Genomic DNA, 27077 nt, shown 5'->3' on the forward strand with positions numbered 1-27077 from the left:
TTTCCAACTGGCAAATTCTCATTCTACTTTTCGTCAGTCTATATCACCTAAGATGTATTCTTGCCAAAATTATTTTAACCCAGTTCTAACAAGCCTTTAGCTCTAACTTCAAGTTTACAAGAAATACATGGAATAGAATTAAATAAGTAAAATAAAATGGATGTGTTACTTGAGGGCACTGCACCAATTCCTATAAAATTAAATGGAATAAACAAAACAGTGTAGGGAGACAGAATGGGAGAACAGCATGAGACTGTTGTACATTAAAAGAGATAAAAAACATTACATCCAAATGCCAAACACAGGTTCAAGCAAACCAACAATAAAAATACAATTTAGGAAGAAGAGGGACAATGTGAATGTAGTCTAGATATTAGATAAATTTTTTTAAATAATTGTTGATTTTCTAGGTATGATGACAGTATTGTGGTCATATGAGAAAGTCCCTATTTCTAGAGCTGCCTACTGAAATGCTTAGGAATGAAATGTCATGATATCTGTAATTTACTTTAAAATTCTCCAGCCAAAAAAAATAAATAAACCAAAACACTAATCAACGTTAAATCTAGGAGAAAATTATATTGAGGTTCATTATACTATTTCTCTACTTTTCTATATGTTTGGTAATTTGTATAATAAGTTTTATTAATTCAGTGAATAAATAACTGTTTTAACTCTTCAGTGACCTTTTTATAGAAGGCCTTCAGCCTCATTTTTTTTAATATGGTATAATACACACAACATAAAATTTACCATTTTAAACATTTTTAGGTGTAAGGTTTAGGTTAGTGACATTAACTACATTCAAATTGTTGTGCAACCATCGCCACCATCCATCTCCAGAACTTTTCCCTCTTCCCAAAGTGAAACTCTGTACTCATTAAATACTGATTTCCCATTCCCCCTCCCCCTAGCCTCCAAGCAACCACTATTCTACTTTCTATCTCTATGAATTTTACTACTCTATATCAGGTAACTGATATAAGTGGAATCACTTTATGTCTATTTATGTCTGGCTTATTTCACTTAGCATGTCTTTAAGATTCGTCCACGGGCTTCCCTGGTGGAGCAGTGGTTGAGAGTCCGCCTGCTGATGCAGGGGACATGGGTTTGTGCCCTGGTCCGGGAAGATCCCTCATGCCGCGGAGCGGCTAGGCCCGTGGCCCATGGCCGCTGAGCCTACGCGTCCGGAGCCTGTTCTCCACAACAGGAGAGGCCCGCATACCACAAAAAAAAAAAAAAAAAAGATTCATCCACATTGTAGAATATGTCAGAATTTCCTTCTTTTTTCAGGCTGAATAATATTCCATTATATGTATTTACATTTTGTTTATCCATTTATCTATCAATGGATGCTTTGGTTGATGCCACCTTTTGGCTACTGTGAACAATGCTGCTTTGAACATGGCTGTACAAATATCTGAGCCCCTGCTTCTTTTGGGTATATATCCAGAAGTGAAATTGCTGGATTATATGGCAATTCTATATTCAATTTATTTGAGGAATCACATACCATTTTCCACAACAGCTGCACCATTTTACATTCCCACCAGCAATACATAAGGGTTCCAACTTCTTCATATCCTCGACAGCACTTATTTTCTGTTTGATAACAGCCACAGTAATGGATATAAAGTGGTATCTCATTGTGGCTTTGATTTGCACTTCTCTAATGATTAGTGATGTTGACCTCTTTTCATATGCTTATTGGCCTTCTGTATATCTTCAATGGAGAAATAATTATTCAAATCCATTGCCCATTTTTTAAATTGAAGTATACCTGATTTACACTGTTGTGTTAGTTTCTAGTACACCAAAGTGATTCGGATATATGTGTGTGTGTGTATGTATATTCTTTTTCAGATTATTTTACATTATAGGTTATTACAAGCTAGTGAATATAGTTTGCTGTATAGCCCTATACCGTAGGACCTTGTTGTTTATCTATGTTATATATAGTAGTGTGTGTATGTTAATCCTAAACTCCTAAGTTATCCCTCCCCCTCTACCTTTCCCTTCTGGTAACCGTAAGTTTGTTTTCTATGTCTTTGAGTCTATTTCTGTTTTGTAAATAAGTTCATTTGTATCATTTTGTTTTTTAGATTCCACATATAAGTGATATCATATGATATTTGTCTTTCTTTGACTTACTTCACTTAGTATGATAATCTCTAGGTCCATCCATGTTGCTGCAAATGGCATTATTTCATTCTTTTTCTTGCTGAGTAATATTCCATTGTGTGTGTGTGTGTGTGTATACACACATATATATACACACCACATCTTCATTATCCATTCATCTGTCGATGACACTTAGGTTGCTTCCATGTCTTGTCCTTTGCCCATTTTTAATTGGGTGGTGGTGGTTGTTGAGTTTTGAAAGTTCTTTATATATTCTGCGTATATTTCCCTTATGATATATATGATTGAAATATATTTTCACCAATTCCATGGGTTGTCTTTTCACTCTGCATAGTGTCCTTTATATACCCAAGTTTTTAATTTTGAGGAACCAACTCTTGATTTTGTTACTTTTCTACTGGCCTTGTGAATTTGAGAACCTTTGAACTGGGGCTGGTACATGTGGTTATCCACATGGCTTAAGAGCACAGATGCCAGTTACTCATCTAATGCTGTTCTGGTAGTTGCAAAATTTAAAAACTTCCCCAAGCAGCAGAGTAATCCTAACCTCACATTTAAGTTTGTGACAATACCATGCAACTCATCTACACAAAACTATATTCCAAACTTCATTTTACAGATGGGGATGCATTTAATAAGTGTTTAAGACCAACATTACTTTCAGGAATTTGCTTTCCAAATAATCTTTAATTCTGAAGATGACTCACATTCTGACATCAACTAGTTCAGTAACAAATAACACTCATAAAACAGCTAACCATCGCCATAAGAAAGCCTCTGAATAAGCTCATATTCCATTGGTTCTCAAGCTACTCTTGTGTATCAATGGGATTTCAAAAACTTGACCAAAATGCCCCACTGATAAAATAATGGTAATCTTTTCCTAATTTGAAAAAAGATTTAATAGGTAGTAATTTCAATTTATTTTTCTCCATAAATGTATCTTATACTACAAAACGCATCAAAAAGATATGTACTATAGAAAGCACTAACAGAAAAAAATACCTGAATAGCTAGTTAACTATTTTAGTGTAAAATTTATAATAGCCAAATCACACTGCATTAAATAGATGGTTTTTTTTTTTTTACAAATGTGCTCATGGTCATGTATGTTTATTATATATATATGGTACTATAAAATTTCCTCAAAAACAGTGTTCTCAATTCATACAAGTGTATATAACAATAACTTCATAGTATTCCTTAAAAAGCATCATGACTTCCAAGAGTTCAACTGAGAACTACTAATATATACTACAGTTAAGTTTCCATAAAGCATAGTTTTTAATGCTTTTAATGAAACGGTTGAGAGACTGTCATGAGAAAAAGTAAAAAAAACGACAACAGGGCTTAACTTTTTAAGCAAAAATAAAATACCCAATAGTTCTTTGCAAGGAAACTGAAGGTTGCCCAGCTAATTTCTCTAACATGAAGCCATCTAAACTAAAAGCAAGCCTCATCTAAGATGTTTTACTTTTACTGTCAACCAATGTTTTTCAGATTCCACGACAATTTGATTTTTCCAACAAATGAAACAAAATAAGCAAAATTTTAATTTTAAAAGGTTAGCAAACAGGTTTCTCCAAAACATCAATTCTTTCCAACCTCTGAGACTCACACAAACTATTCCCAATGTTTAGTGTGTACCCTGATCCCCAAACCAGACAAGGACAACACACACGCAAAAAAAATTATAGGCCAGTATCTCTGATGAACATAGATGCAAAATCCTCAACAAAATACTAGCAAACTGAATACAACAACACTTTAAAGGATAATCATAATCAAGTAGAATTTATTTCAGGGATGCAAGGATAGTTCAACATTCACAAATCAATGTGATACATGACATTAACAAATGAAAGTTAAAAATCATTTGATCATTTCAACAGATACAGAAAAAGCATTTGACAAGATTCAACACTCATTTATGTAAAAACTCTCAATTAAGTGGGTATAGAAGCAATGTACCTCAACATAATAAAGGCCATATACAACAAACCCACAACTAACATCACACTCAAAAGTGAAAAACTGAAAGCTATCCCTCTAAATTGAGGAATAAGACAAGGATGCCCACTCTTGCCACTCTTATTCAACATATCACTGGCAGTCCTAGCCATAGCAATTAGGCAAGAAAAAGAAATAAAAGGCATCCAAATTGGAAGAAGTAAAACTGTCACTATGTGCAGATGACATGCTTTTATATATAAAAAACCCTAGGGGACTCCTCTGGCAGTCCAGTGGTTAAGACTTCACCTTCCAATGCATGGGGTGCAGGTTCAATCCTGGTCAGGGAGCTAAGATCCCACATGCCTCACGGCCAAAAAAGCAAATCATAAAACAGAAGCCATATTGTAACAAATTCAATAAAGACTTAAACAATGGTCCACATCAAAAAAAAGAAAATCTTAAAAAAAAAACCCTAAAGACTCCAACAAAAAACTGATAGAAATAATGAACTAATACATAATACAGTAAAGTTGCAGAGCACAAAATTAATATGCAAAAATCTACTGCATTTGTATACACTAAAAACAAATTAGCAGAAAGAGAAATTAAGAGCACAATCCAATTTACAATCACAACAAAAAGAATAAAATACCTAGGAATAAATTTAATCAAGAAAGTGAAAGACCTGTACACTGAAAGACACTGCTAAATGAAACTGTAGACACAAAGAAATGAATATATATTCCATGCTCATGGACTGAAAGAATTAACATTGTTAAAAGGTTCATATCATCTAAAGCAGCCTACAGATTCAATGCAATCTCTATCAAAATCCCAAGGACATTTTTCACAGAAATAGAACAAAAAATCCTAAAATTATATGGAACCACAAAAGACCGCAAATAGCCAAAGCAATCCTAAGTAAAAGAACAAAGCGGGAGCTTCCCTGGTGGCGCAGTGGTTGAAAGCCCGCCTGCCGATGCAGGGGACACGGGTTTGTGCCCCGGTCCGGGAAGATCCCACATGCCGCGGAGCGGCTAGGCCCATGAGCCACGGCTGCTAAGCCTGCGCATCCGGAGCCTGTGCTCCACAACGGGAGAGGCCACAACAGTGAGAGGCCCACATACCGCAAAAAACAACAACAACAAAAAAAAAAAACAGAACAAAGCTGGAGACATCACACGCCCTAACTTCAAATTATAATACAAAGCTATAGTAACCAAACAGCACAGTATTGAAAGAAAAACAGACATAGATTAATGGAACACAGCTGAGAGCCCAAGAACAAATCCATACCTACATGGACAACTAATTTATGACAAAGGAGCAGAAAACCACAATGGAGAAAGGATAGTCTCTTCAATAAATGTTGGGAAAACCAGACAGTCATATGGAAAAAAATGAAACTAGACCACTATCTCATACCATACATAAAAATCAACTAAAAATAGATTAAGGACTTAATGTAAGACCTAAAACCATAAAACTCAATAGAAGAAACCATAGGTAGTGCACTCTTTAATATCACCCTTAGCAATACGTTTCTGAGTATGTCTCATCAGGCAAAGGAAACAAACAAAAAGAAATGGGACTACATCAAACTAAAAAGCTTCTGCACAGCAAAGGAAATCACCTATAAAATGAAAAGACAACCTACTGAATGGGAAAAGATATTTGCAAATCATACATCTGATAAGAGGTTAATATACAAAACATATAAAGAACTCATAAAACTCAACAGCGAAAAACCAAACAACCCAATGTAAAAATGAGCACAGGACCAGAAACGTCAATTTTCCAAAGAAGACACACAGATGGACAAAAGGCACTGAAAACATAATCAACATCACTATTACAGAAGTGCAAATCAAAACCACAATGAGAAGAGTAGGAACCAAGATGGCAGAGTAAAAGGACGTGTTCTCACTCCCTCTTGTGAGAACACCAGAATCACACCTAGCTGCTGGACAATCATCAACAGGAAGACACTGGAACTCACCAAAAAAGATAACCCACATCCAAAGACAAAGGAGAAGCCACAATGAGATGGTAGGAGGGGTGCAATCACAGTAAAATCAAATCCCATAACTGCTGGATGGGTAACTCACAGACTGCAGAACACTTATAACACAGAAGTCCACCCACTGGAGTGAAGGTTCTGAGCCCCACGTCCAGCTTCCCAACCTGGGGGTCCAGCAACAGGAGGAGGATTTCCTAGAGAATCAGACTTTGAAGCCTAGTGGGATTTGATTGCAGAACTTTGACAGGACTGGGGAAAACAGAGACTCCACTCTTGAAGGGCACACACAAAGTAGTGTGGGCATCAGGACCCAGGAGAAGAAGCAGTGACCCCGGGGAAGACTGAACCACACCTACCTGCTAGGGTTGGAGGGTTTCCTGCAGAGGCGGGCGGTGGCTGTGGCTCACCCTGGGGACAAGGACACTGGCAGCAGAAGTTCTGGGAAGTACTCCTTGGCGGGAGCCCTCCCAGAGTCCTCCATTAGCCCCACCGAAGAGCACAGGTAGGCTCCAGTGTTGGGTTGCCTCAGGCCAAACAACCAACAGGGAGTGAACCCAGCCCCACCCATCAGCAGTCAAGCAGTCAAGCAGATTACTGAGCTCTGCCCACCAGAGCAACAGTCAGCTCTACCCACCACCAGTCCCTTCCAACAGGAAACTTGCACAAGGCTCTTAGATAGCCTCATCCACCAGAGGGAAGACAGCAGAAGCAAGAACTACAATCCTGCAGCCTGTGTAACAAAAACCACATTCACAGAAAGACAGACAAGATGAAAAGGCAGAGGGCTATGTACCAGATAAAGGAACAAGATAAAACCCCACAAAAACAACTAAATGAAGTGGAGATAGGCAACCTTACAGAAAAAGAATTCAGAAGAATGATAGTGAAGAAGATCCAGGACCTCGGAAAAAGAATGGAGGCAAAGATCGAGAAGATGCAAGAAATGTTTAACAAAGACCTAGAACAATTAAAGAACAAACAAACAGAGATGAACAATACAATAACTGAAATGAAAACTACACTAGAAGGAATCAATAGCAGAATAACTGAGGCAGAAGAACAGATAAGTGACCTGGAAGACAGAATGGTGGAATTCACTGCTGCGGAACAGAATAAAGAAAACAGAATGAAAAGAAAAGAAGACAGCCTAAGAGACCTCTGGGACAACATTAAACGCAACAACATTCACATTATAGGGGTCCCAGAAGGAGAAGGGAGAGAGAAAGGACCAGAGAAAATATTTGAAGAGATTATAGTCAAAAACTTCCCTAACATGGGAAAGGAAATAGCCACCCAAGTCCAGGAAGCTCAGCGAGTCCCATACAGGATAAACCCAAGGAGAAACATGCCGAGACACACAGTAATCAAATTGGCAAAAATTAAAGACAAAGAAAAATTACTGAAAGTAGCAAGGAAAAAACGAAAAATAACATACAAGGGAACTCCCATAAGGTTAACAGCTGATTTCTCAGCAGAAATACTACAAGCCAGAAGAGAGTGGCATAATATACTTAAAGTGATGAAAGGGAAGAACCTACAACCAAGATTACTCTACCCAACAAGGATCTCATTCAGGTTTGATGGAAAAATCAAAAGCTTTACAGACAAGCAAAAGCTAAGACAATTCAGCACCACCAAACCAGTTTTACAATGAATGCTAAAGGAACTTCTCTAAGTGGGAAACACAAGAGAAGAAAAGGACCTACAAAACCAAACCCAAAACAATTAAGAAAATGGTCATAGGAACATACATATCGATAATTACCTTAAACGTGAATGCATTAAATGCTCCAACCAAAAGACACAGGCTCACCAAATGAAAACAAAAACAAGACCCACCTATATGCTGCCTACAATAGACCCACTTCAGACCTAGGAACACATACAGACTTAAAGTGAGGGGAGGGAAAAAGATATTCCATCCAAATAGAAATCAAAAGCTGGAGTAGCAATACTCATATCAGATAAAATAGACTTGAAAATAATGAACGTTACAATAGACGAGCAAGGACACTACAAAATGATCAAGGGATCAATCCAAGGGGAAGATATAACAATTATAAATATATATGCACCCAACAGAGGAGCACGTCAATACATAAGGCAACTGCTAACAGCTCTAAAAGAGGAAATCGACAGTAACACAGTAATAGTGGGGGACTTTAACACCTCACTTACACCAATGGACAGATCATCCAAAATGAAAATAAATAAGGAAATAGAAGCTTTAAATGACACAACAGACCAGATAGAGTTAATTGATATTTATAGGACATTCCATCCAAAAACAGCAGATTACACTTTCTTTTCAAGTGCGCACAGAACATTCTCCAGGATAGACCACATCTTGGGTCACAAATCAAGCCTCAGTAAATTTAAGAAAATTGAAATCATATCAAGCATCTTTTCTGACCACAATGCTATGAGATCAGAAATGAAATACAGGGAAAAAAAGTAAAAAACACAAACACATGGAGGCTAAACAATACGTTACTAAATAACCAAGAGATCACTGAAGAAGGCAAAGAGGAAATCAATAAATATCTAGAGACAAATGACAGTGAAAACACGATGATCCAAAACCTACGGGATGCAGCAAAAGCAGTCCTAAGAGGGAAGTTTATAGCTATATAAGCCTACCTCAAGAAACAAGAAAAATCTCAAATAAACAATCTAACCTTACACCTAAAGGAACTAGAGAAAGAAGAACAAACAAAACCCAAAGTTAGCAGAAGGAAAGAAACCATAAAGACCAGAGCAGAAATAAATGAAATAGAAACAAAGAAAACAATAGCAAAATTCAATAAAACTAAAAGCTTGTTCTTTGAGAAGATAAACAAAATTGATAAACCATTAGCCAGACTCATCAAGAAAAAGAGGGAGAGGACTCAAATCAATAAAATTAGAAATGAAAAAGGAGAAGTTACAACAGACACTGCAGAAATACAAAGCATCCTAAGAGACTACTACAAGCAACTCTATACCAATAAAATGGACAACCTGGAAGAAATGGACAAATTCTTAGAAAGGTATAACCTTCCAAGACTGAACCAGGAAGAAATAGAAAATATAAACAGACCAATCACAAGTTATGAAATTGAAACTGTGATTGAAAATCTTCCAACAAACAAAAGTCCAGGACCAGATGGCTTCACAGGTGAATTCTATCAAACATTTAGAGAAGAGCTAACACCCATCCTTCTCAAACTTCCAAAAAATTGCAGAGGAAGGAACACTCCCAAACTCATTCTATGAGGCCACCATCACCCTGATACCAAAACCAGACAAAGATATTACAAAAAAAGAAAATTACAGACCAATATCATTGATGAACATAGATGCAAAAATCCTCAACAAAATACTAGCAAACAGAATCCAACAACACATTAAAAGGATCATACACCATGAACAAGTGGGATTTATCCCAGGGATGCAAGGATTCTTCAATATACACAAATCAATCAATGTGATACACCATATTAACAAATTGAAGAATAAAAACCATATGATCATCTCAATAGATGCAGAAAAAGCTTCTGATAAAATTCAACACCCATTTATGATAAAAACTCTCCAGAAAGTGGGCATAAAGGGAACCTACCTCAACATAATAAAGGCCATATACGACAAACCCACAGCAAACCTCAGCCTCAATGGTGAAAAACTGAAGGCATTTCCTCTAAGATCAGGAACAAGACAAGGATGTCCACTCTCACCACTATTATTCAACATAGTTTTGGAAGTCCTAGCCAGGGCAATCAGAGAAGAAAAAGAAATAAAAGGAATACAAATTTGGAAAAGAAGAATTAAAGCTGTCACTGTTTGCAGATGACATGATACTATACATAGAGAATCCTAAAGATGCCACCAGAAAACTACTAGAGCTAATCAATGAATCTGGTAAAGTTGCAGGATACAAAATAAATACACAGAAATATCTTGCACTCCTATACACTAATGATGAAAAATCTGAAAGAGAAATTATGGAAACACTCCCATTTACCATTACAACAAAAAGAATAAAATACCTAAGAATAAACCTACCTAGGGAGACAAAAGACATATACACAGAAAACTATAAGACACTGATGAAAGAAATTAAAGATGATACCAACAGATGGAGAGATATACCATGTTCTTGGTTGGAAGAATCAATATTGTAGAAATGACTATACTACCCAAAGCAATCTACAGATTCAATGCAATCCCTATCAAATTACCAATGGCATTTTTTACGGAACTGGAACAAAAAATCTTAAAATTTGTATGGAGACACAAAAGACCCCGAATAGCTAAAGCAGTCTTGAGGGAAAAAAACGGAGCTGGAGGAATCAGACTCCCTGACTTCAGACTATACTACAAAGCTACAGTAATCAAGACAACATGGTACTGGCACAAAAGCAGAAACACAGATCAATAGAAGATAGAAAGCCCAGAGATAAACCCACAGACCTATGGTCAACTAATCTATGACAAAGGAGGCAAGGATATACAATGGAGAAAAGACAGTCTCTTCAATAAGTGGTGCTGGGAAAACTGGACAGCTACATGTAAAAGAATGAAATTAGAACACTCCCTAACACCATACACAAAAATAAACTCAAAATGGATTCGAGACCTAAATGTAAGACTGGACACTATAAAACTCTTAGAGGAAAACATAGGAAGAACAGTCTTTGATGTAAATCACAGCAAGATCCTTTTTTGACCTACCTCCTAGAAAAATGGAAATAAAAACAAAAATAAACAAATGAGACCTAATGAAACTTCAAAGCTTTTGCACAGCAAAGGAAACCATAAACAACACGAAAAGACAACCCCCAGAATGAGAGAAAATATTTGCAAACGAATCAACAGACAAAGGATTAATCTCCAAAATATATAAACAGCTCATGCAGCTCAATATTAAAAAAACAAACAACCCAATCCAAAAATGGGCAGAAGAGCTAAATAGACATTTCTCCAAAGAAGACATATAGATGGCCAAGAAGCACATGAAAAGGTGCTCAACATCACTAGTAATTAGAGAAATGCAAATCAAAACTACAATGAGGTATCACGTCACACCAGTTAGAATGCGCATAATCAGAAAATCTACAAACAAGAAATGCTGGAGAGGGTGTGGAGAAAATGGAACCCTCTTGCACTGTTGGTGGGAATGTAAATTGATACTGCCACTATGGAGAACAGTATGGAGGTTCCTTGAAACACTAAAAATAGAACTACCATATGATCCAGCAATCCCACTACGGGCACATACCCAGAGAAAACCATAATTCAAAAAGACACATGCACCCCAATGTTCACTGCAGCACTATTTACTATAGCCAGGTCATGGAAGCAACCGAAATGCCCATCGACAGACGAATGGATAAAGAAAATGAAGTACATATATACAATGGAATATTACTCAGCCGTAAAAAGGAACGAAACTGGGTCATTTGTTGAGACGTGGATGGATCTAGAGACTGTCATACAAAGTGAGAAGTCAGAAAGAGAAAAACAAATATCGTATGTTAACGCATGTATGTGGAACCTAGAAAAATGGTACAGATGAACCGGTATGCAGGGCAGAAGTTGAGATACAGATGTAGAGAGCAAACGTATGGACACCAATGGAGGAAAGCCCTGGGGGGGGTGGAGATGGTGGTGTGATGAATTGGGCGATTGGGATTGACATGTATACACTGATGTGTATAAAAACTGATGACTAAAAAAAAAAAAAAAAAAAAAAACTGATGACTAATAAGAACCTGCTGTATAAAAAAATAAAATTAAATTTAAAAATTAAAAAAAAACTAATACTAAACTTTCTTTGGTTATTTGTATGGAAATATGTTAATATAAATGTTTCAGACATTATATGAAATTCCTAAAAATCTTATATGTTCTGGTATAATGTTATAAGTCATAATTCTAGTTATTTTTTTAAATGTATATCTCAGAAATAACTCAATTTCCTTGTCAATTGCATTATTATGAACTTTCATCAAATCTTTAACCGTGGTCATTTTTAAGTCTTTTGTCATTTACAGACAGTTCTGGATGTACTCTGATGCTTTTGCAAAAATGCTCCTATAAAAGGGTTTCATCTTCAAGTAATTCATGGAAAAGACTCTGACAAGCACAGGTTTCTGGTAACTGACTATACTGCTGAACTGAATGAATAAGCATTTTCAGAACTCTAATGGAAAACTGATGAATTCATATAAATGCTAACAAAAGATCAAGATTAAAAAAATTAATTACATGGGACTGAGTGAACTGATGAGGATGATTATAATTTTTGTGACTGTTTGAATAGAAAAAAAAAGACTATGCAAAAAAAAAAAAAGACTATGCAGTAGCTGGAAACCATAAAAATAGAATGTCCTGCATAAATATTTTTGCTTTATCTTAATACTGAATAAAATATTATAAAGCATTTCATTCAGGAGGAAAAAATACCACAATGACGTAACAACTCACACCCATTAGAATGGCTATTATCAAAAAGGCAAGAAATACTCAGTGTTGGTGAGGATGTGGAGAAAAGTGAACCCTCAAACACTGTTACTGGGAATGCAAATTGATGCAGCCACTATGGAAAACAGTATGGAGAGGGCTCAAAAAATTAAGAAGAGAACTACCACATGATCCAGCTACTCTACTTCTGTATGTTTATCCAAAGAATATGAAAACACTAGCTCAAAAAGATATATGCACCTCTATGTTCATTGCAGCATTATTTACAATAACCAAGCTATGAAACAACTTAAATGTCTATCAACAGATGGATAAAAAACATGCAGTAAACATGCAGAATATTGCTTGGCCATAAAAGAATGATGAAATCTTGCCATTTACGTGACACACCTAGACCTTGAGGGTATTATGCTAAGTGAAATAAGTCAGATGGAGAAAGACAAATACCATATGATTTCATTCATATGTGATTAAAAAACTAAGTAAATAAATAAAGGAACAAACCAAACCAAACAAAAACACGTAGATATGGAGAACAGATTAGTGGTTACCAGAGTGGAAGGGGGTTAAATACACAGTGACAGACGGAAACCAAACTTTCAGTGGTGAGCATGCTGTAGTGTATACAGAGATTGAAACATAATGTATACATGAAACTTAAATGTTATAAACCAATGTTACCTCAATTTAAAAATACATATATCAAACATAATTGAATCAAGGATATTTCTACTGTCAAGTGGCAAAGGTCATGCCCTGTTCTTCCCCAAAATATAGCCTCCCTTGTCCTTATGCAGACATAGGCAATGAGTTACCCTTTTTGATATTAAACTTTATTGAGCATTATGCATTAAAGTAGAATTAATATATTTTTGCATGTGCATATAATGTAATTCTCTACAACAATGAAAACAAATGACAGCTATGTGACCAATATACATGAATTTCCCAAGAATAACCCTAAGCAAAAGAAGCAAGTCACAAAGAATGCAAACACTACGATTCCACATACATAAAGCTCTTTAAAAGGCAAAACAGATATTATGTAGAGATTCACAATTAAGAGGTAAAAATGTAAAGAAAAATGAGGAAGTTATCATCATAAAAATCAAGATAGTGATTACCTTGAGGGTAAGAAAGGTAAGGAAGGGGAGTGTGACCAGGGAAAAGGTGCTTCTGGGATGCCAGCAATATTCCACATCTTGACCTGAGCTGTGATGAGATGGGAGTTTGCATTATAATTGTTCTTTAAACCATACACAAATGTTTTATGCATTTTCCTGCATCTATGATAGCTAACTATTTTCAAAAGAAAAAAAAAGAATAAAGCAACCTGTCACTCAAAACAAGATTTTTTTGTTTTGTTTTTCTGACTACATGGAGATATTATGAAAGGTTGCAAGCAGGAGCCTGCCAAGATCAAACACAACACACTAAGCGAGTCAACAAATAAGCAACTATTAAAAACCAGACTCATGTTCAATGCCAGAGTTCTATCTTCTCATTCAGTCGACATGAGATGGGATCTAGCAATAGGTATTAAGTATATAGCACATACCCAGGGGCTTGCGGTAAAAATAAATGTTCCCAGGTCCCTCCCCTGGAGATTCAGACAGGAAGCCTATAACTTTACTTTTTAAAAATGTCCCCTAGTCACTATGATCAAGCCAAATTTGGAAAACACTGCTCTCGACCATAGATTGGCAAATGGTATACCAAGTGATTATTCATAAACGTTTTATAAGTCAAAGAGGGGTAGGGTAGAGGGTCAAATTAGAGCAAGGAAAAAAAGAGAGAGAGAGAAATAGGAATGTTAACAAAAATACACATCATAATCCTCTCAAATACCACTGCTGTCACCAGTGCCATAGGTTGTCAACCTCAGCAAGAAGTCATGCAGCAAACAAGGAAAAGACAATTGACAATGAATTGCTTTCATAATATTAGAATCTTAAGCATCATTTAGGGAAACATGCCAGAAAATTCTGTTTTTCTAGGTTATCAAAAATATCATGCCCAATGTACTTCAAAGTATCAATCTCCTGAACCAGAATTTTTTTTATGATGCTTCACACAAAAATCAGTACCACCACTATAAATAAATTGGTACAGAACTTATCAATTTGGAGCCAGGCACTCTGTTATGCATTTGATGTGAATGTTGCTCCGTCTAATCCTCAGAACAACCTTACCAAGTAAAACAACAACAATGCAGGGAAAAACTTTTTCCCATATCATTCCAGTTTTCCTATTTTAGGGGACTCAATTTCTGTGTGTAAGTACCAGAATAAATGAACCAATTCCCTTATTCCCTTACCCATTTTCCCCACCCCCATCCCTTTTTCTTTAATTTATGCATAATTTGTGAACAAAAAGCTGAGCATGCCCAATGCCTCATACATAGTTTGGGTGTTAAGCATGACATTTAGCCTACTATATTAATGGTGGAACAGTATGGGGTGCTAGATCAAGTTATGCCATTCCCACTGATGATTACAACTGTTTCTTTAAAGTATCACCCCAAGACTCTGTTCCTGGCCTCTTTTCTGTATAGTAACATTAAAAATATTTCACGTATACATTAAAAAGATGCATAGATATTCTGAAACAAAACAATTTGTTAACATGTACATGTAAACTCTGGGTGGGGGACTCTATATGATTTTTTTAAAATATTTATCTGCATATTTCAGAATAAACAATTAAAACTTTCTAAAGCCTATTTCATTTTATATAACATATACCAAACAAAAACCTAGAAGAAAACACACAGAAATCGTAACAGAAATCTGTCCCACCTATATAAGTTCTCTAAGCATGCATTACTCTCATACAAACAAAACAAAACAACAACAACAAAAAAAACCAATGTTTTCTTAATGAGCAAGACACAAGGTTTTATAATTCACAAGTCTATTCACAATCTGGAGAAGATGAAATTATTTCTTCTTAAGTGAAGTGTGCAATAAAAAACTAGTGAAAAAAAGGGCAGATCTTCAGCTATGAGTTAAATCCAAGCCATCATTTTCTCTCTTTAAGCACTCAATTACACTCAAAAGATTCCGTCCTACACTACAGTCCTTATACTTATCATTATTGCTGTAAAGGTCAAATGTAGCAGCCATGTGGGCTCCCAGGCATTTGGGTCAATTGGCAATATATCACAATCTGTCAGAGATGATACCTTTATTAATTATGATGCCATGGATTACTAGCATTCCCTTTCCATTGGTAAAGAACTCAGCACTGTGCTCAGGTCCAAAGGCATGACCAAAGCAATACCAAAACCTCAAATTTTTAGGTCTATTTCCTGGAACCACTCCAGGCACCAACTCTACATCAACAGTTCAATCAGGAGAGAGAAACTATAGTAAATTAAACAGTGTTTAACACAAATAATAATTAAACTATGATAAGATAGTAACTATAAAGATATAATGAGGGGTGGCAAGAGGCAAGAGAGAGGGATTCCAAAGGGGCATGAGGAAACCTCCGGGAGCAACAGATATGTTCATTAACTTCATTATGGTGATGGTTTCAGAGTTATATAAATATGTCAAAGCTAATAAGCATAAACTTTAAATATGTACAGTCTGGGACTTCTCTGGTGGTCCAGTGGTAAAAAATCTGCCTTCCAATGCAAGGGACACGGGTTTGAACCCTGCATTGGACACGGGTTTAAACCCTGGTCAGGGAACTAAGACCTCACATGCCACGGGGCAACTAAGCCCGCACACCACAACTACAGAGCCCACAAGCGCTGGAGCCTGTGTGCCACAACTAGAGAGAGAAAACCTGTATGCCACAACTAGAGAGAAGCCTGCGTGCCTCAACGAAGAGCCCACGTGCTGTAACTAAGACCCGATGCAGCCAAAAATAAATAAATAACTATGTACAGTTTATTATATGCCAGTTATAAGTCAATAAAGCTGTTTTTAATTTTTTTAAGATAAATAATTATTAAACTCTGATGGGAAAAATAAGGCTGAGGGAGAGGACCCAAAAAGGATAAACTTCGAAGAAGGGTCCCCTCTCCTCAAGGCTGGAGTTTCTCATTGGAGAAGCTATGGTTGTAGCACGCTAGATAACAGAGAATTTCACTGGATTGTCCAAACCAGAGCAGGTCCAACGTTGCCAGACTAGCAGGAAACAATTCTCTGGAGTGCAGCTGTTGAGGCTGGTGAGCAGGTGTGCAGAGGTAGTCAGGACACTGCTGCAGGCACAAGGCCTAGAATGCACAGTATCCATGTCAAGAGAACTGCAGGAAACAGCTCCTTGGGGTACAGGCAAGCCAAGGTTGGTGGGCAGGCACGTAGAGGTCCAGCCAGGCACTGGAGGCATGAGGCCTGAGGTACGTGGTGTCCACTTCAGAAGGGCAGTGGCAAGGTGGTCACCAGGTCTAGACTGGGACTGCAGGATCAGTGAAGGCCTATTTATCCTGGGCACATGGCTGAGGCAGAGCACCACCAGATGTCCCCAATGTCCCTAGAAGTGGGGGGGAGTGTGTGGAGGAGGGGGGGACCCTGGTCAAGGAACTGAGATCCCACAAGCCACACAGCGCAGCCAAAAAGAAAAAAAAAAAAAAAGAAAACTAAATATTGTTAAGATGGCAATACTACCCAAAGTAATCTACAGATTCAATACATTCCCTATCAAAATTCCAATAGCCTTTTATGCAAAAATGGTGAAGTCAATCCTCACATTCATATGGAATTGCAAGGGGCCCTGAACAGTCAACACAATTTTAAAAAAGAAGAACAGAGCTGGAGGACTCACACTTCCCAATTTCAAAATCTTACTATAAAGTTACAGTAATCAAAACAATGTGGTATGGGCATAAGGATAGACATATAGGCCAAAGGAATAGAATTGAGAGTCCAAAAAAATCAACCTATATTTCTATGGCCAATTGATTTTCAATAAAAGTACCAAAATCAGTCAATGAGGAAATAATATTATACTTTCTTCAACAAGTGGTAATGGAACAACTGTATACCACATGCAGAACAATGAAGTTGTACCCATAAACTCACACTATATGCAAAAATTAACTCAAAATAGTTCAATGACCTAAATATAAGAGCTAAAATGATAAAACTCTTAGAAGAAAACATAAGAATAAATCCCCATGACCTTGGATTCCACAATGGATTCTTAGATATGAAACCAAAAGCATGAGCAACGAAAATAAATAAATAAATTGAGCTTCTTCAAAATTTAAAACCTTTATGCATCAATGGATATTATTAAGAAAGTGAAAAAACAACCCACAAAATGGAAGAAAATATCGGCAAATCATACGTCTGATAAGGGTCTAGTATCCAGAATACATAAAAACACTTACAACCCAATAATAAAAATTTTCCAACTTAAATGTTTCCAACTTAAACATGGGCAAAAAATCTGAATAGACGTTTCCACAAAGAAGATATACAAATGGCCAAACCACCACATAAAAAGATGTTCAACATCATCAGTTATTAGGGAAATGCAAATCAAAACCACAGTGAGATATCACCTCATCGTGACACAAGGATAGCAACAGCATTAATTTTTTTTTTTTTTTTACTGGAAAAGAACAAGTGTTGGTGACAATGAAGAGAAATTGGAACACTAGTACATTGTCAGTAAGAATGTAAAATGGTTCAGCCACTATGGAAAACAGTTTGGTAAGTCCTCAAAAAGCTAAACATAGGATTACCATATGATCCAACAATTCCACTCCTTATATATACCCAAAAGAAATGAAAACTGGGACTCAGAAAAACCCTTGTAAACCAATGTTCAGGGCAACAATATTCACAATAGCCAAAGAATGGAACGAAACCAAATGTCCTTCAACAGATGAATGGATAAAGTCCGGTGTATACATACAATAAATTTAGCTGTAAAAAGGAAGAAGTATTCATACATACAATAATGTAGCTTGCAACAACATTGCAGAACCTCGAAAACATTATGCTAAGTGAAAGAAGCCAGATGCTAAAGTTCACATATTGTATGATTCCATTTATATGAGATTTCCAGAATAAGTGAGATATCCAGTAAATCCATAGAAACAGAAAGCAAATTAGTGCTGCCAGGGGCTGGGGGCAGCAGAGAATGGTGAATAGGTATGGATGGGGTTTTAGTTTTGAGTGATAAAAATGTTTTGGAACTAGACAGAAGTGGTGGTTGCACAGCACTGTGATTTACTAAATGCCACCCAATTATTCACTTTAAAATTGTTAATTTTATGCTGTATGTATTTCGCCTCAAAAAATTTTAAGCAATTAATATTTATAATACATGTTATGTAAATGTATAAATTACAAGCACAGTTCTTCCTTTTTGAAGGTCAAACATGTAAATTACAAGCACATTAATTAGGCAAATAAACTACTCTTCATATTTAATGAGTTGTTTTACATCTAAGCAAAGTAGAAATTCAACTCCTACTCTCTTATGACTTGATTTAGAAATATTCACCTATCATCAGGTGGGATTATTTCCCCTTATTGCCTCTAAAAGTTTAACTGGATATCTTGATCATTAGAAAATGAGCCTGGGGCTTCCCTGGTGGCGCAGTGGTTGACAGTCCGCCTGCCGATGCAGGGGACACGGGTTCGTGCCCCGGTCCGGGAAGATCCCACATGGCGCGGAACGGCTGGGCCCGTGAGCCATGGCCGCTGACCCTGCGCGTCCCGAGCCTGTGCTCCGCAGCGGGAGAGGCCACAGCAGTGAGAGGCCCGCGTGCCGCAAAAAAAAAAAAAAAGAAAGAAAAAGAAAATGAGCCTGAACTAGAGTCATATTCAATCAATTAAACTTCGACAAATTTCTAGCCCCTCAGAAATGATTCTAAATCATAATTCTTGTATCTGACTGGAAGCTCTCTCATTTCAATAAGCAGAATACCCTAAATTTTCAGTTGTCTTCTCAATTTACATTAATGTGGCTGTGAACATATAAATGTTTTAATGTCCAAATATTTCAAGGTTACTGATACCCTAAAACCACAAAATTAACACTGTTCCTCAGACTTTGTATTTCAGAGTTAAAAGACAGATTTCCTCAAGCAGGACTACACAGTTGAAATAACTGGAAATAACATAAGTATCTTCCTCATGGATCGTTCTCTTAAAAGGAATGTAAAGGTAGATATAAAAATGCCTGATCAGGACTTCCCTGGTGGTACAGTGGTTAAGAGTCCACCTGCCAATGGCGAGGACACGGGTTTGATCCCCAGTCCGGGAAGATCCCACATCTTCCTGCGCAGAGCAGCTAAGCCCGTGCGCCACCAACTACCGAGCCCGCGCACCTAGAGCCCGAGGTCCACAACAAAAGAAGCCACTGCAATCAGAAGCCCGTGCACCACAATGAAGAACAGCCCCCGCTCGCCACAACTACAGGAAGCCCGCGCGCAGCAACGAAGACCCAACGCAGCTAAAAATAAATAAATAAAATTTTTTTAAAAAGCCTGATCATGTTACTCCCTGCATAAAATTCCTTAACAGATTATACAACTTCCAGAATAAAGTTCAAAACTAAATTGTGACTTAAACTGTCTCTGCCTATGTCTCCAGCTTTGTCCCTTGCCAAGTTCATAAACTGTCTCTGCCTATGTCTCCAGCTTTGTCCCTTGCCATTCCTCCTTAGTCTTTCTTCTCTAACCAGTTGAACTTTCTTTTCTGTCAGCCTCTCATTATGTGCCTTCTCTGTGCCACCGCGGTGTAACAAAACGTTTAACTTGTTCATCACTCCTTGAAGTTAGGGACCATACAGTTTCAGATTTGGTATACTCAGCACCTAGCACAATAATCAAAGGCTGTTGTAAAATTAAAGTATGAAAGTATGGACAACTGGTAAGATCCATTACTGGGGTCTAAAATACTGTGGCTTATTTTTCCTTCATAATGGCAAAAGGGGAAACTACATATTAGGTTATATTTTGCTTTATTTTTTAAAATTACAATGTAGTCTTATTAGTAAATAACATCAAATAGATAACATTAATTTTGTAGACATTTTTTAAACATCTAGTTTGTTAACTAAAAGCATAAATTTAGTCTGATTATTATTCAATGGAAGCTCATGATCAGCTCTGTTTTGTCTACATTAGTAAAGTGAAACTGCAATAGACATTTTGTAAGTCTTAAAAGACTTTTTTAACAGGAAAATTCCTCATTTTACAAATGAGGAAATGAACTGAGAGGTTGAGTTATTCATGCAAAGTCACACAGCTAATTATTGGGCAAGTTGGGGAACACCGAGATACCCAGATTCCCTTAATGGTGATGCTTTCAGCTACAATATAACCTTATTTCCACTTCAACCTCATAGGCAGCCATGCACTGCAATTCACAGCACACTTCTCTTTCTTCCTACCCTCAATCTAGTGAGGACATGAGCCCTTAATACTTGTTACATTTAACTGATTTCTTTATCTTTAAGATCTGGCCCTTGCCTTAACACAACTTTCTTCTTTCCATTATAAATATTTAATGAGTACCTACATTTGCTGAATATTAAATGCATCTAAGTCATTTCATTGGGAAAAGGGTAAATAGGGAGACATACATGAGTCAGAATGATATAGTCCCTTCCTTTAAAGTGCTCTACAAAATTAGTTACAATCTGGTATAGTACTCTTATTGTTATCTGTTTAGAATTGTGATTTTATAAATACATAGTATAAGAAAAATCTAATTACTTTCCACTATTAAAATAAACCTTGGGCTTCCCTGGTGGCGCAGTGGTTAAGAACCCGCCTGCCAATGCAGGGGACACAGGTTCGAGCCCTGGTCCGGGAAGATCCCATATGTCGTGGAGCTACTAAGCCCGTGTGCTACAACTACTGAGCCTACGCTCTAGAACCCGTGAGCCACAACCACTCAGCCCACAAGCCACAACTACTGAAGCCTGCGCGCCTAGAGCCCGTGCTCCGCAACAAGAGAAGCCACTGCAATGAGAAGCTCGCGCACCACAACGAAGAGGAGCCCCCAGTCGCTGCAACTAGAGAAAGACCGCGCGCAGCAACGAAGACCCAACACAGCCAAAAATAAATAAATAAGTAAATTTATTAAAAAATAAAATAAAATAAACCTTATTTCTCTCACTAGAAAATAAGCTCTATGACGGCAAGGATTTTGTTTTTTGTTGTTGTTGACTAATGTAGTCTGCATGCCTAGAACAGAGCCTGACATAGAAAATACTTAATAAATATTTGTTGAGTGAAGAATGCTATAGAAAAATGTGTAAGTAGTAGAATCTAAGTAACATTTCCAACAATGGTGTGACAGATGACAGAATATGTAAACCTTCCTTGTCCTAATGCTTGTGCCTAATATCCAATTTTTTATTTGATTGGTCATCATCATCATTTTACAGAATGAGGAAACAAGCCAGAGAACGGGTGGCACAAGGATTCAGTCATAGAATCTCTATTCTTCCTACCACACCTTCTCCTCTCATCCTTTGAGGTTCTTCTCCCACAGTCTCAGCTATAAGTAAAATACAATCTATCTAGGTCGCCTCTTCACTGCTGCCCCATAACAAGCACACAGACTCTCTGGTTTTAAAAGTTATCCTATTAATCAATTCAGGGTAACAAAGGGGATGACACAAATAAAAACTCTGGAGACGTTCCAACAATTCAACATTCAACATGTGTGTTTAAATGTCTGGCACTGTATAAAAATCACAGCGTCTTTCCAAGTTCTTAATGTGAGAATCCCTAGGCTCCAATTTACTGGCTCTCTTTTGAAATAATAAATGGGAGGTTTGCTAGGTTTCCAAAATTTTCCCTCCCCACTACCATATTCCTATCCTCCCAGGAATATGTTACAGGGAAAAATAGTGGATATAACCCTATCAAGTAAGAAATCTGCATTTCTGAGGACCTTCTGGAGTCACATCCTTCCTGTGAAACTTTGACCCACAGGGGGATGACTGCTTTAGATCATTTCCTCACCATGTGAGCAATTGGTCTCTTACCTTTTTATGGAATACACAGAGCTCCCACCTTCCATCTTACATTTCCAAACATCTGAACAAACCCTCTGCTCCCAAACCAAAGACTGTATCATAAATCCTTCTCCTAAATCCCCTTCCACCAACATCTGTTCTTCATCATAATATCCTCCCCAAAACAAGGCCCATACTTATGTCATTTCACAATGTCAATGTTAACATTTCTCAATTCTATACCCTTTACAACAATCCCACCATCATTACTTCCTGCCTCAACCAGCCTCGACTGTAATTAAACTCCACGACATTCCCACCTCCAGGCTTCCACTCCTTCACTGGACTTAGTTCCAGATTAATATTTATAAGGAGGGGTTCTTCTCAAGTAAGAATCAGGTACAAAATTCTTAACCTGGTTCCTTTAAGTATTCCTGTAATCTGTATCCATCTACCTTTACCAGCCTGTTCCTTAAACATACTACCTTGGCAAACATCCTCTACTTTTGCTTTAGCAGTGTCCTGAGGTTAAAATCTTCTGCCATCCTCCTCTAGTTGCTAACAGATTTTCCAAATGGCCACATCCTCAGTATGAAAGGAAAAAGGCTGAGGCATATGATTTATTGAACACATATTCTGTCTAGGGCCTTACAAATTATCTTTATCCCCACAAAAATATAATGGCTTAATACTGTATTTTTGAGGAAGGAGTTGAGGAACCCAAGGACCAAAGGAGCTCACCCCAGGTCATCCACATCAGCAAGTAAAGAAACCAAAATAACCCCACAGTATTCTGTATTTTTAAATAAAACATGATACAAGACAGGCTTTATAGTCAAGATGCCTAGGTTCAAATTCCAGTTGCTCCACTAACCACCTGTGTGAACTCAAAAAGTTATGTATTTTCGATGCCTTCATTTCCCCATCTATAAAAAGAGGATTACAAGACAATATTAAGTGCTTAGAACTGTTTGGCCTATAGTAAACAATCAATGTTAGTTATTATGTCTGTTATTGTTATCTATGTACTATGATATGTAAACTGACAATACCAATTATATGTTCTCATTGTTCCTAAATTAACTTTTCTGTAAAAGGATTATAAAAACTTCATATTTTTTTATATATGCTTAGTAAATATTTGCAGAATACATGAATTTTTAAACAATGATTACCCACGATGCTCTAATTAAAAGAAATGTCTATTAATTCTGTTTCTTCTTTTGAGAAAACTAACAATGCTTACTTTCTTCCCTTTTTTATGTCATGTGAAACTACTACGTGCAATACCATATGGTAGTAATATGTCAAACAGTACAAAATACTATTTTGATCTGAACTCATTTTGACTTCTGCTAAACATTCCCAGATTTTAAAATGTCCAAAATCATACTTTTTACTTAAACACCAACCGTTTTCAGGTCATACCAACATGAAGTAAGCATACCACGATATTTGACTAAGCCATTTCATTTCATACATCTTTATGGCAAAAACTATAAAACATAAAATGCCTTCCTATCCAATTTAGTTCGAAGAGATAAACCTATCATTCCCTTAGTCCTGCCCTTTGCTAAAATTAGTGTCTGAAAAACTTCTGATAGGGCTTCCCTGATGGTGCAGTGGTTAAGAATCCGCCTGCCAATGCAGGGGACACGGGTTCGATCACTGGTCCGGAAAGATCCCACATGCTGTGGGGCAACTAAGCCCACACACTGCAACTACTGAGCCCGCACGCCTAGAGCCCGTGCTCCACAACAAGAGAAGCCACCGCAATGAGAAGCCCAAGTACCGCAACGAAGGATAGCCCCCGCTCGCTGCAACTGGAGAAAGCCCGCGCGCAGCAACGAAGACCCAACGCAGCCAAAAATAAATAAATAAAATAAAATAAAACCAAAAAAACCTATCATTTAATACCTTGTTCACCCTTGGCAAAATCTTGATTAAAAAAGCAGGCAAGATGGCAATCAAATATTTAAAAAAAAAAAAAACTTCTGATAAATCTATGTTATTCTGGGATGCAGAAAAATATCAAAGGAAGGGTGCTGAATGCTAATAACAGTTTAGGCCCCTGCAAAATGTGTGAGAGAAATGAGCTTTAAACAAGGATAGATGAGAACTTACTCCAAATCCTTCAATATTAAACCCTGCAAATTAACATTTTTGTCCACATGATTTACTATTACACATGGAGACATGAAGCTGCTGGCTTCAAATAAAGGGAGAGATAAAAAATATATTATTAAACCAGTTGTCATTCCTGACACAGAGAGAAATAACTGGGCTTCTAGCCAAACATTTCCAAAAATCAACAACAACAAAAACAACTACTTTGAGGCTTAACTATGTAAACAGACATATTTTATTTCAATTAATTCTTACACTTCTTCCCTTATTTACAGATAATATCACAGAATTAGTAAGTGGCAGAGCTGAAGGGTGAACCCGGCCTGACTTCCAAATTCAGGATACAGTGTTTTGCCATAATCCACAATGATATGGTATACATTTACATCTTCCTCTTCACACTCATATATTCTTTTTAAAAACCTGAAACAAAAGCTTCATGAAATAATATTTACTCTTACTCCATAGGATATTCTCTGATATTTTTTTCTTTCTTTCTAATGTGAACGCCAATGCACTAAATTGATTCCCAAATCCCCATGGGCCCTGCACGACACTTCTTACCTCCTGTTTAAAGTTCTTTTAAACTGCTACCACAGTCCAGTTTTGCTACTCTGAAGTGGAGCTAATCTCCTCGACCCATTAAAATTTGTCCTTAAATAGATTAAATCCTTGAAAACCCTTCCTTAAACCTTGAATTGATGTTTCTCTAACTAGAACTCTTCGGCGGCACACCCATCTTAGCTATTTATATTGTATCGAAAACTGCAGATGTTCTCCTTGGAGAACAACAGATCATTGTTGAAAGGAATGCATTAGTTTTCACTGTTCCTGCTGCATCACTGACAAGAGTTGACAAGTGTGGGGCAGCAACACTGGACCTGAGCAGCTGCCCACGGTGCTGAAACTGAAGATGAAACGATAGTTTTGGAGATAAAATATTGCCAGATTAGGACAAAGTGGAGGAATTTACCAAAACGCTGGCAGAGAACACTCAGCGGCTGCCACCAAATACGCGTGAGTGCTTCTGGGATCGCTTGGCTTCGGTGTCGATCCACTCCCTCTCTGGGACAGAGTTCTTTTATCAGTGCGGGTCAACTCAATAAGGGAGAGCTTCCAGCTTTAAGGGGGCAGGGACGCGGTATCTGTCCCTAAGAGAGTCACGTCCCACCTTCTATCCAGCTTCCGGGGTGGGGGGAGGTTAGAAAGAAAGGAGGCGCCTGCCCTCTTTTTTCCAAAAACTAAAGAGTTCCCCCAACTGAAGTCGAGCGACTTCGCCCGGGGACGCTGCGGCAAGTGCTGGACCAAGAGAAGCCCTCCGAACGTCTTCCCAGGTTCCAGCCGCCTCAAGAATGTAAGAAGCAAAACGAATAACCCAACAACTTCAGATATACACAAACTCATGGGGTGGGAATGCAAGGGGAACTCGGCCCTCCAAGAGCAGGGCTTTTTATTTTACCTTTTGCAAAAAAAAAACACCTAGTTTCTTCCGCGCCCAGCCTGGTGAGGAGCAGCCAGGAGCTCAGCGGCGGAGCCGCCTCGGAGCTCCAGGGCCGGAGAGGGGGTGTGTTCTCTCGGCCAGGGCCCACGGGGAACAACCCGCCGCCCGGCCGCCGCGACGCGGGAGAGGCTCTTACCTGGAAGCCTGACCCCGCAACACAAATACGCTCGCCAGCCGCGTCGCTGCGGGAGAAGTCCCTACCGCGACTTCATGATTGAATCGCCTCACCGACCCCCACTGCCTGGAGTCGGAGCACAAACGACAACACCGAGGCGAGGCGGAAGTCCCGCCCCGCGCGCCTCATTGGTCCGCACCCGAAGGTAGAGGAAAGCCATTGGGCCACAGAGCTGCTCGCTAAGGCTCCTTCCCAGTCTCACGCCGGGTCTAGCTGCTTGCTCAGGTCCAGCTCGGAGAGATGTCCAGTCCGCGGAGTCGCGTTCTTGGCCTCGTGACCGGTCCTTTCTGGAAGGGAAGGGAAGGGCAGGGCAGGGCAGGGCAGGGTGGGGCGGGCTTCTGGAGCGAGGCTGAAGGATCTGCTTTTGGCGGGGAAAGGGGTATGATGGCTGAGGGGATTGGCTGTGGAATACTGCCGCCTGCCGTGTGCCCCACAGGAGTGGAGGCCGTGGGGTCAGAAGGGGATCGGACCGAGAGGCCAGAGCTAGCTGGCCTAGCCCGTTCTAGCTGTTGGGCCGAAGCATCCCGAGGCCCAGCAGGCGGGCTACCCCTCGGCGGGCCTGGCTTTGGCGTCGTCTCGCCGCTTTCCTGCACCGCACTCACCCGACCCGCAGAAGAGGTGAGGACGAGGCCTCATCCCTTCCGCACCGTGTCCAGGCGGAGATCGAGATGGATGGGGCCAAGGCCAACGCCTTAAAGTCCGAGTCGCGTTGTTAGAGGTGCGAGCAGCCCGAGCGCTGAACACTAGTTCCC

General features: G+C 38.4%; 1 protein-coding gene across 1 annotated transcript in view; it reads right to left on the reverse strand.

Annotated features, from left to right (window-relative positions):
* Positions 1-26425, reverse strand: part of RNF13 (ring finger protein 13) — a 131531-nt gene extending 105106 nt beyond the window's left edge. Inside the window, exon 1 of the mRNA XM_082655175.1 lies at positions 26287-26425. The gene's annotated coding sequence lies outside the window, so the exon portion shown is untranslated. The remainder of the gene's footprint in view (positions 1-26286) is intronic.
* Between the last annotated feature and the right edge of the window lie 652 nt (positions 26426-27077).

This window comes from Grampus griseus (genome assembly GCF_964374135.1).
Source record: "Grampus griseus genome assembly, chromosome: 5".
NCBI lineage: Eukaryota > Metazoa > Chordata > Mammalia > Artiodactyla > Delphinidae > Grampus > Grampus griseus.